The sequence below is a fragment of the Siniperca chuatsi genome, linkage group LG10, assembly GCF_020085105.1.
Source record: "Siniperca chuatsi isolate FFG_IHB_CAS linkage group LG10, ASM2008510v1, whole genome shotgun sequence".
NCBI lineage: Eukaryota > Metazoa > Chordata > Actinopteri > Centrarchiformes > Sinipercidae > Siniperca > Siniperca chuatsi.
The window spans coordinates 22,928,271-22,937,392 of record NC_058051.1 but is presented as its reverse complement, the minus strand read 5'-3'; the positions used below and the strand labels follow the sequence as shown (position 1 = coordinate 22,937,392).

The following is a 9,122-nucleotide window of genomic DNA, read 5'->3' as shown; positions in this document are numbered from 1 at the left end:
CCTCTTGTTCTGGTTTAAAGAGAAATGTATTTCTATTATCTATTGTTATCTATTCTGTAATGTATTATGTGTTTTTTGGTCATTTTCTATGGTGTGGCTGTTAGGACTTTAAGATACTAAACTTAAAGAGTATTCAAAAGCCAGACCATGGCAATGTTCGAAAAAGTTACATTTCAAATCTTGTAAAGTTAAAAGCTATCAACACATTTCTACAATCTTCTGTAACAGAAACACTTTTTATTAGTGTGTCCACCACTTTGATCCAGACTGAAATATCTCAAAGGCTATTGGATGGATTGCCCTGAAATTTGGTACAAACATTCATGTTCCCCTCAGGATGAATTGTAATCACTTTGGTGATCCCCTGACGTTTCCTCTAGCACCATCATCAGGTCATAATTTCAATTTGTCCAATACTTTAGTTTATGATCAAATAGCTGCAGAACTAATTCCCATCAGCATCAGCTGAACCTTGTATTTAGCACTAATTAGCAAATCTTAGCGTGCTATCATACTAAACTAAGATGGTGAACATGGTAACATTATACCTGCTAAAAATCAGCATGTTAGCATTGTCACTGTGAGCATGTTAGCATGCTGATGTTATTATTTAGCTCAAAGCACCACTGTGTCTAAGTGCAGCCTCACAGAGCTGCTGGCATGGCTGTAGAGTCTTGTTACATAATGTGGCAGCATACATCTACATTGTCTTGTATTTAGGATACATACTAGCATTATTGTACTATGAAAAACATGAAAAGCCAAACTGATTTAATTAATTGCCTTGATGAATGCAAATAAAAGCCAACTAAGACACTGCATGTTTCATTTGCTTACTACTGTGCTGCTTACATATTAGACGTATCACCTATGGCACGTGTCAAACAGCACAAATTAAAAGCTTTAAAGTGCTTCCTCATGCTCATTAGCATAAGTACTGAATGGCAGGGACTGTGGCAGCACTTTAGAAGACAGAGATAACCTCCTGGAATAACAAGCCTTGAACTTCACCTCTCGAAGGGATATGGGAGAGACAGAGGGAGTGATGTCAGCTGCCGTCTGAATGAGGGCACCTGGTGTGGGCCGTTGTTCTATCAACCCCTCCCACTGAGCCTTTAAATCTCATCTACTTCATGAGAGTCACGTCTTCACTTAGATAATGTATTATGGATCCCAGCCAGGGTGATATTCAATTTTAGATGAACTGCATATCTTCATTTGGTGACAGTGCCACCGCTGCCGTAAGGGACAATCCCTTCTCAGCAGCATGAACCCAGATACAGAGGAAAAGCTCATTACTATCTATATTCATGATGGGGACTTATGCAGCATGTGTGTGCTGTGTGCATGCATACTTGTGTTGTACTAATGCTGTGTAAGTGCCGTAAATGTGTGTGTATACTGTTTGCGTAGGGCCTCTCACGGGAATGTGAGAACAGAAGATTTGCTCAACTGTGGAGCAGGCAGGTTAATTCTGCAAGGTCTTTCTAAATGGGGAGAGGAAGATAGAAGTCGCTGTAGTCGCTACAGAATGCACCCGGCTGTTGTTCCTTCTGCCTGAATACACATGAGTGGCCAGACTGATCTTTCCCCTGCTCTTTCTGCAGTGAAAAAGACTAACAACACAGACATGTATAGTACATTTATGAGAACATGGGCCAATAGTCAGTCTGAAGGTTCAGTGGAGCGTTAGCAAATACCGAAAAAAACACAGTGACGAATGGCCTTCTACTGCTGAGCCAGTGCTGTACTACTGTAGATGTTAGTCTCAGTTCATAGAAAAATACCTATTGTAACGGTGCTCATTTTTATTGCTACATTCAGGCCATTTTTTCGCCAAAGTGATCGGCTAAAAAATGGCTGGCATTTTAAAGATTAAAAGGGTATTGCATAATGCTATATAACTTGAGCTGCATGATTAGATGGCAACAACGTCACAAATCTTTAAAATCATTGTAAATAGAAGAGGAAAATACAGCCCATGTGACAAAGAAAAGAATTAAAGTGGCACTCCTACCTATTTTTCACGTCAAAGTCAATTTACAATCACAGGGAGTGCTCAGCCTGTGTCTTCTGTGGCTCTGTAATAATAAGTAAGTGATACTGAAATAATAATAGAAATAAATTTAAACTAATGTTCAACAATAATACTAAACTTATTAATCAAATAAACAATAAGTAAATGAAAATAAACAAAAGTTACAATTTATAATACAGTGTACACACTTGTTTGTGGTTAGTCTTAAGGAATCTATGAACAAATTAAATTCTATCACAAAGAAAATTTTGAAAACTTTGCTCTGTGCAATTTACCCATTAAGACCCATTGAGATTTACAATAAAACACTTTAGAGTTAGTACTGCATTCACATTTAGTTATGTCTTTCCCGACGATTGCAGCAGAATGTCCAGTTTTATTGAAAGTACATTCCTGTATATCTGACCAAGGCTTACTTGGTGGGGGCCAAGCATAGAATATATACACGGTAGATATTATGTACAATCTTAAAATTAATTTCTTATTTTATTTGAAATATAAAATGGAAAAGGAGATAACCATGCGTGTGTTAACTACTTGTGAATCCCAAAAAGAGATATTATTATGACGCTTACGTTCTTTTTTTAAATGCTTGTCTCTGGAGATGCTTTGTTAGAGCTGAGAAAGTAACCCCTGATGGTGTCATAGTGATGTCATCAGGGTTATAGCAGTTTAGGCTTGGACCATAAATTTAAAGAGAGCTGAACTCATGACGTTACATCTGGGCTAGCCTCTGTTTCACCAGCTTCTGTAACTCAATGTAATCTCTCATTCAGCATTTCTTTCATTATTTTATTGAGTTGCATTATGGGAGATACAGGATCCAGAGTGTTTGGAGCCTTACCCATATTAGGGACTAAAAGTCAGGATATTTTGAGGTCTGCTGCATCTATTTTGACCATTAATTTTTTTCAGTTTGTTGCTTATGAGTCCCCCAGATTTATGGGAGTGCTAAATCAGCTGTCTTCTGTCAACCTCTCTGTTAATGCATCCCTTCGTCTTCTAGTTTTGCTGTTTTAAAAAAGCCCAGGAAGTCTTAATAAAGGGCAAGGATTGAATGTGCCATTCAGTGCCTGAGAAAGGAGTAACACAATGCATATCCTAGAATGGCAACCTCAATTTTATACAATACTTCGGTGAAAGGTTAAACTACTGCAGTCTCAGATGAAACAGTCCGTAAAAGCAAGATGATAATCCACTGGAGAGGAACATTGACGCCACAATTGTCCCTTGTGGCTGTCAGAGAAGAACTCAAAATAACACATCACACAGTGCACTCCGCTTAAGACAAAATGGGAGGTTTTAAAGAGCACATGGTGTACATTTGGCAACCCTGGTCCTCATTTTGGATTCACTTAGGAAGATAATTATCCTAGCATGCAACTGCCTTCTCTTCCAATTCTAACAATGTCTAGGATGTGTGGATCAAAGAAACCAAAACATGCATCCAACTTGGATTTCATATGGATGTAGGACACTGACTCTCAAGATGAAACTGCACTGACAGGTCTCCTTGGCAGTATATCAAAGTTCATTATGTACAAAGGCCAGGGTATACTTTCTTAGAACACATAAACGCACACTTTCTCATACTGACATGTACATACAGGTGCTCGTACAGACTGTATATATTAGTCCAAACATACACAAGCACCCCCAAATTCACACACACACACACACACACACACACACACACACACACACACACACAATGACACACAATGCATACAGCCGTTTTAAGTGACAAAGCATTGTCCTTGGATGCTCAGACGCACTTTGCCGCAATGTATTTGAGCAGACCTCCTTGCTGTCATGCTGCAGTAGTGCGGTCTACTCATTATCTTGTGTCATGTGACAGCATCTCTGAATCATTTGGCCCTGGGAGCTGAACCAAAAGGGGAAAAAACTCACAGCCGCCGCTAAACTCAGATGACAGGGAAAGCGAGCAAAAACAATGTCCTTGTCCCTCCACGGATTACATAAGAAATTCCACCAATGTCAATCATGCACTAATAGGCACTGTCCTCCAGAGACTTTTTCTCCCTAGAAAAATAGGTACAGCGTGTAAAGCAGAACACAGAATTTGTTTGGCAGATGTGCGCATGCATGACTGTGTGCGTGTATGCAATAATTCCATTTAGAGTCTCTTCATTATAATTTAGATATGTTAACCCTGTCAGCATAATAAAGACAGTCTATTCTTATCTTCTCTGTGCGCGGCAGATCCTTTAAAAAGACAAGCAATCCTGAGCTAAAAAGTCTGATGTGTCAAAATAAGCCCAGGACAAATTTCAACACCTACTTGTCGTGGATTTGATGTTGTTTGTCAAGGGTTAAAGACAGAAAATAGAACTGGAGTGAAGGGTGCTTTAAGGATAACACATAAAAACAGCCAGTGAGCTTTAAGGGTCAACTTTACAAAAAAAAATAAATGAATCTAATGAATCCTCTTGTTATCCTCTGTTTTTCTATGTTGGGACTCTTCACTTTGGCTACAAGTTCCTGATAGCCCAAACCTTTCCATGTTATTAATTTTTACTCGAAAGTCGAACTGAAATTTATTGATTTATTCTACTCACGTTTTGTGTAAGAAAATATAAACTATAATGATGACTGACATTTGAGAGGTGGTGTAGTTATGACACATGCTGTCAAATTCTGTGGTGCACTACTGACTGGAGCACATCTTATGCCCTTTATTGTCTATGAACGTTGAGACTTTTTTGTCTTCCTTTAGCAACAAGTCCATATAGAGTTTGCTATCAACTGTTACTGATTTAAGACATCTTACCCTTTACAACATTCAGCATTTCTTCCATTGTACTGTAAGTTGAAGCTAGATTAACTTGCTAATATTAGCACTTATTCCCACTAGATGTTACTTTCGTGTAATGAAACTTTTCATGTTTCAACCTGTGCTGAGTCATCAGCACAACAGTTCTTGCACATTCAGTGTCATGTTTGTCCCACATTATAGAAACTAACATTAGTTTTCTCTATTTCATGGGTCCAGTGGTGATGACAGCAAATGACCAGATTGTGAAAAGCACAGCAACTGGTAGTCCTGTAACCTCAGCATGTATGTTACCCCGTATTTCGAATCACGACACAGAGTAACTAACGTACGGAGTCACACAGTAATGTAGGGGGTGATCAAATCACAGATAGGAGTAAGCATTGGCTAACAACGTTGTTCTCCCAGCTGGTTAACTGTGTGGCCGTTGAAATTGAAGTGACATTAAGAAGTATTTTCAGTGCACCAGTCAAACCACAAATTCACTCCCCCTGTAGAACAGTAACGTAGGGGGCCCTATCACTGCAGAAAAATTAAATAAAATGTATATTTCTGTTTTTAGATAATTACAATTTTGACCAAATAAGTACACATATCAAACAGACACCACTGAGATACAGTATATACTGATTTCTAAGCAAAAATTAATTTTAATTTCAGTTCAACTTTAACTATATTAAAGCTGGTGATGTATCTTGGATTTGCAGTGTTTGGTGTTGTTTCTTTAAATTATTATAGCATCTGCAGGACAAACATTAACAATGTGACCATCTGATACTGTAAACCAGTGGAAAATGCTGGATAATTATTGATAATAAGGGCCTTCTTCTAAAGCAAAAAATCTGCAACGATGCTTGCAATCATACAGGTGGGAATACAGTGTAGAATAAATAAAGATAATACATGTAATTTTTTCATTAATAGAATCCTCAGTGGAGTAAGTGTTTGTAAGGGTCCTCCACTTTTTTACTACCAGTAAATCCCGGACATCAGAAAAAAAGAAACAATAAAACCACATGGACACAAAGCAATTTCTTAAGCATCTGGTCTGTGTGTCTTCCATTATCTCAGCTATCTTTAAGCAAGGCTGGATGATGTCAGTGACAGCAGACTCAATGAACCACCATCTGAGAGGGAGAGAGTGAGAGAGACTGCAATGACAAGGCACATGACACTGGAGGACATGACAGCAAACTGCAAACAGCTTAGCAACATCAAGGCGCTGCACAGGCGTCATGCTGATCAGTTCCATCATGAACAGAAATATATGGCACCAACTTCTGTGGTTCAACAAGGACAGGAAGCAGGAAACAGCAACACAAACGAATGAGCCAGACATTGCGGGTGGTCACGGGCAGAAATGGAAGAACATTGTGATTTTTTAACAAAACAAATTTCAACACATGGATTTTGTTGGGGTTTGTAAAACAATATACAAAGGAATACAACAAAAATTGCTCTAATAATTGCCTCTAGTGTTAAAGCATGAACCACTGAGGTCAACCAGAGAAGAAGAGGACGCGGTGGTAAAATGGCAGCGCTCTCAAACGATGCTAGAGGACATTTTACAGCCTGCGAAACAAGCCTTAATGATATCCTACAGGCCGTTTGTGTTTGGCTTAGGCTTGGCCACATGCAGGGAGTGTAAGTGAAATCATTAATAAATAAATACTGTTTAACAGGTGCATTGGCGATTGAACTGATTTAACACGGGAGGTTGCTGTTTGTTTCCTCTCTTCAACCGACAGTCATGATTTTAAATCATGACCACGATCGTTCCCTAACCTCAACCTCAAGTGTTTTCTTCCACTTCCTTGCTATGTTTCATGTTTTTGTTTGGGTGTTTTCACACTTGGGCCAATCAGAAAGTTTTTTTCTGACCCAAGAATTCAGTAGGTTTGTTGACGTGGTGTTATCATATCCAGGCGTGGCTGAGGGAAGCGGTCTCTGCGCCTGCACTATGAAAAGGGACTGGCATTCGCTTCAAGCATACTGCAGCATGAGCCACTTGGAGTCTGCACCTGATATGAAGGTCACCCTCTTTGCACATTCAAGTTGGATAACATTGGTTGAATGTGTCACATTATGCCATGCATCAGTACATAGGACTCTGAATCCAGACAGACAGACAGAAAGAGGGCTGTTGTTGTCTGCAGGTGAGACAGAATTTGTACAACACAAATGATTGCGCCTTGTAGTAAGCGACAGGCCAAATGTGCTAAAAGCACAGTTAAGCTAGTTCAGCTGCATCTCATTCATTTAAATGAGGAAATGATATTGATGGGCCTTACTACTGCCAAGTCACTTCTCTATTCATCAAGCTGTCTCTAAGTCTTTTTTGCCTGTAAAATGGCTATTTGTAATGTTAGCTGTGCTGTCACATGTAGTCTAGAGCCTATAAGTGGAACAAGAACATCTTCTTGCAAAAATGCCCATCTGGCAGAGATATCCAATAAGATCAAATTAAAACAAATATGATTTTTCTATCATCCATCCATCCATTCTCTAAAATGTTTATCAGCTAGGTCACCAGGTCGCATTTAAAGGATAAGGCTGGCATTGTTTTATCTCTTTACAACAATACCCCTGAAGATACTAAAATCCTGCACTGAATTTATATTCATCACAATGAAGGAATATGTCACCCAATATGACTGTACAGCTCTTTCATGCGTTTTCAATCGTTTTTGGAAGACAATGGCATGTAGACATAAGGGCTATAAAGCTGTTGCTACACAGACGACGTTACCAGGATAAATTCATTGTTGGTTTTGTTCTTCACAGGGGGATTATTATAATAATAAGAGTAAAAAAATGCAAGACTTATTCTTTAAAGTTTTTAACATTTACAAGTACATTTACATGTTCACTGGACATTTGTATCCAGAACAACATGCAATATGAGAATGTAAAGGGTTTTTAGACACATTAGCGGCATGGCTCTAGGGTTGGCAATGTTAGTCTGTTGGTCCACTTTGGTCCAGACTGAAATATCTCAAAAACTATTAGCTTGCCATGAAATTTGTACAGACATTGATGATGCCCAGAAGATGAAGCCTACTGACTTTGAAGATCCCTTAACTTTTCATCTAGCGCCACCAGCAGGTCAAAATTTCACTTTGTCCAATACTTTGGTTTATGATCAAATACCTGCAAAACTAATGACCAATCTGTCAATGCAACGGGGGTGTCAACACTGAAGACTCCCACCAAAAAAGAAAACGCAGGGTCTTCCACCAAAAAAGTTAAACCTGGACACATTCCTATAAGATTACTTTGTAACTTGACCGCTGTATTTCTACTCTTTACCTCGCGATCGTCGTGACGAAAGATAAAACAATTGCCAAGATGAGTACTTTCCAGAGTTGTAAATTCCTGTCTCATAGTATGATAAACCTCAAAGTCATTAATCTGTTTCTCCCACTAGACCTCGTGGATCCTATTTCATGTTTCACTGGTACTTGAAGCAACACATCTCCACTAACGCAGCACCTAGCATTTTTTTTATGCAAGACTGTTTTCCGTCTGTTTCAATAGGACAGATAACAGTAAATGGCCACACACTGGCTCCATCAAGCTACAAGGAGTTACTAGATGGACTCTCCCACCACTTGGTCACTCTTGCCACACTAACCACTCTCACTATCTGTCCTTGTACTAAAGACAAACCCCCTTTGATCAAATGTCTGCCAAGGGGCTTCTAGAGGACAACACCCAGGAGACAGCTCCGAATATCTTATTGATCTGACAGTGAGATCAAGCCCAAGTGGCCAGCCTGAAGTCTGAACCACTGTGTCCATGACCACAGGAACTACATGCAAGCCTGGACACAGCAACATGATAAATGATGGACGTGATAAATAGAGGAGAATTCATCTCCTTGGGGTGCAATCCCCTTAAACTGGTCAATTTTCCACAGTAACATTTATGAAACCTCAGTCAATATCACTGACAAAGTGAAGAGGGGCTTATGCCTGGATGGCATCACACATAAATCTTACTCACAGTGGCAAGGTGGTCAAAAAAGCTTGATAAATTAAGTGATATGAGTGTCCTCTAAAAGGCTTTAAGTTTATTGTATTAGGGTAGGGTTGTGGCTGTGTGGGTGCGTGAGTGAGTATCCATTTCAGGTGAGCCAGGCCCGGGAGTATCAGCTGCAGCCATGCACTTCTCATTACTCTGGTCAGCCTGCTGTGAGCACTCCATCACACACAGCCATCATGCTGCTGTCAGGCACACACACACAGGAGGAGCATTCGGTAACACACCTTATCACCAAGCATTTCACGC

The 9,122-nt window shown here is 39.6% G+C and overlaps 1 protein-coding gene across 8 annotated transcripts in view; it reads right to left on the bottom strand.

Moving 5' to 3' along the window:
- The window catches only part of dlgap4a (discs, large (Drosophila) homolog-associated protein 4a), an 82,013-nt gene that overhangs the window by 49,520 nt on the left and 23,371 nt on the right, over window positions 1-9,122 (bottom strand). The window lies entirely within an intron of this gene.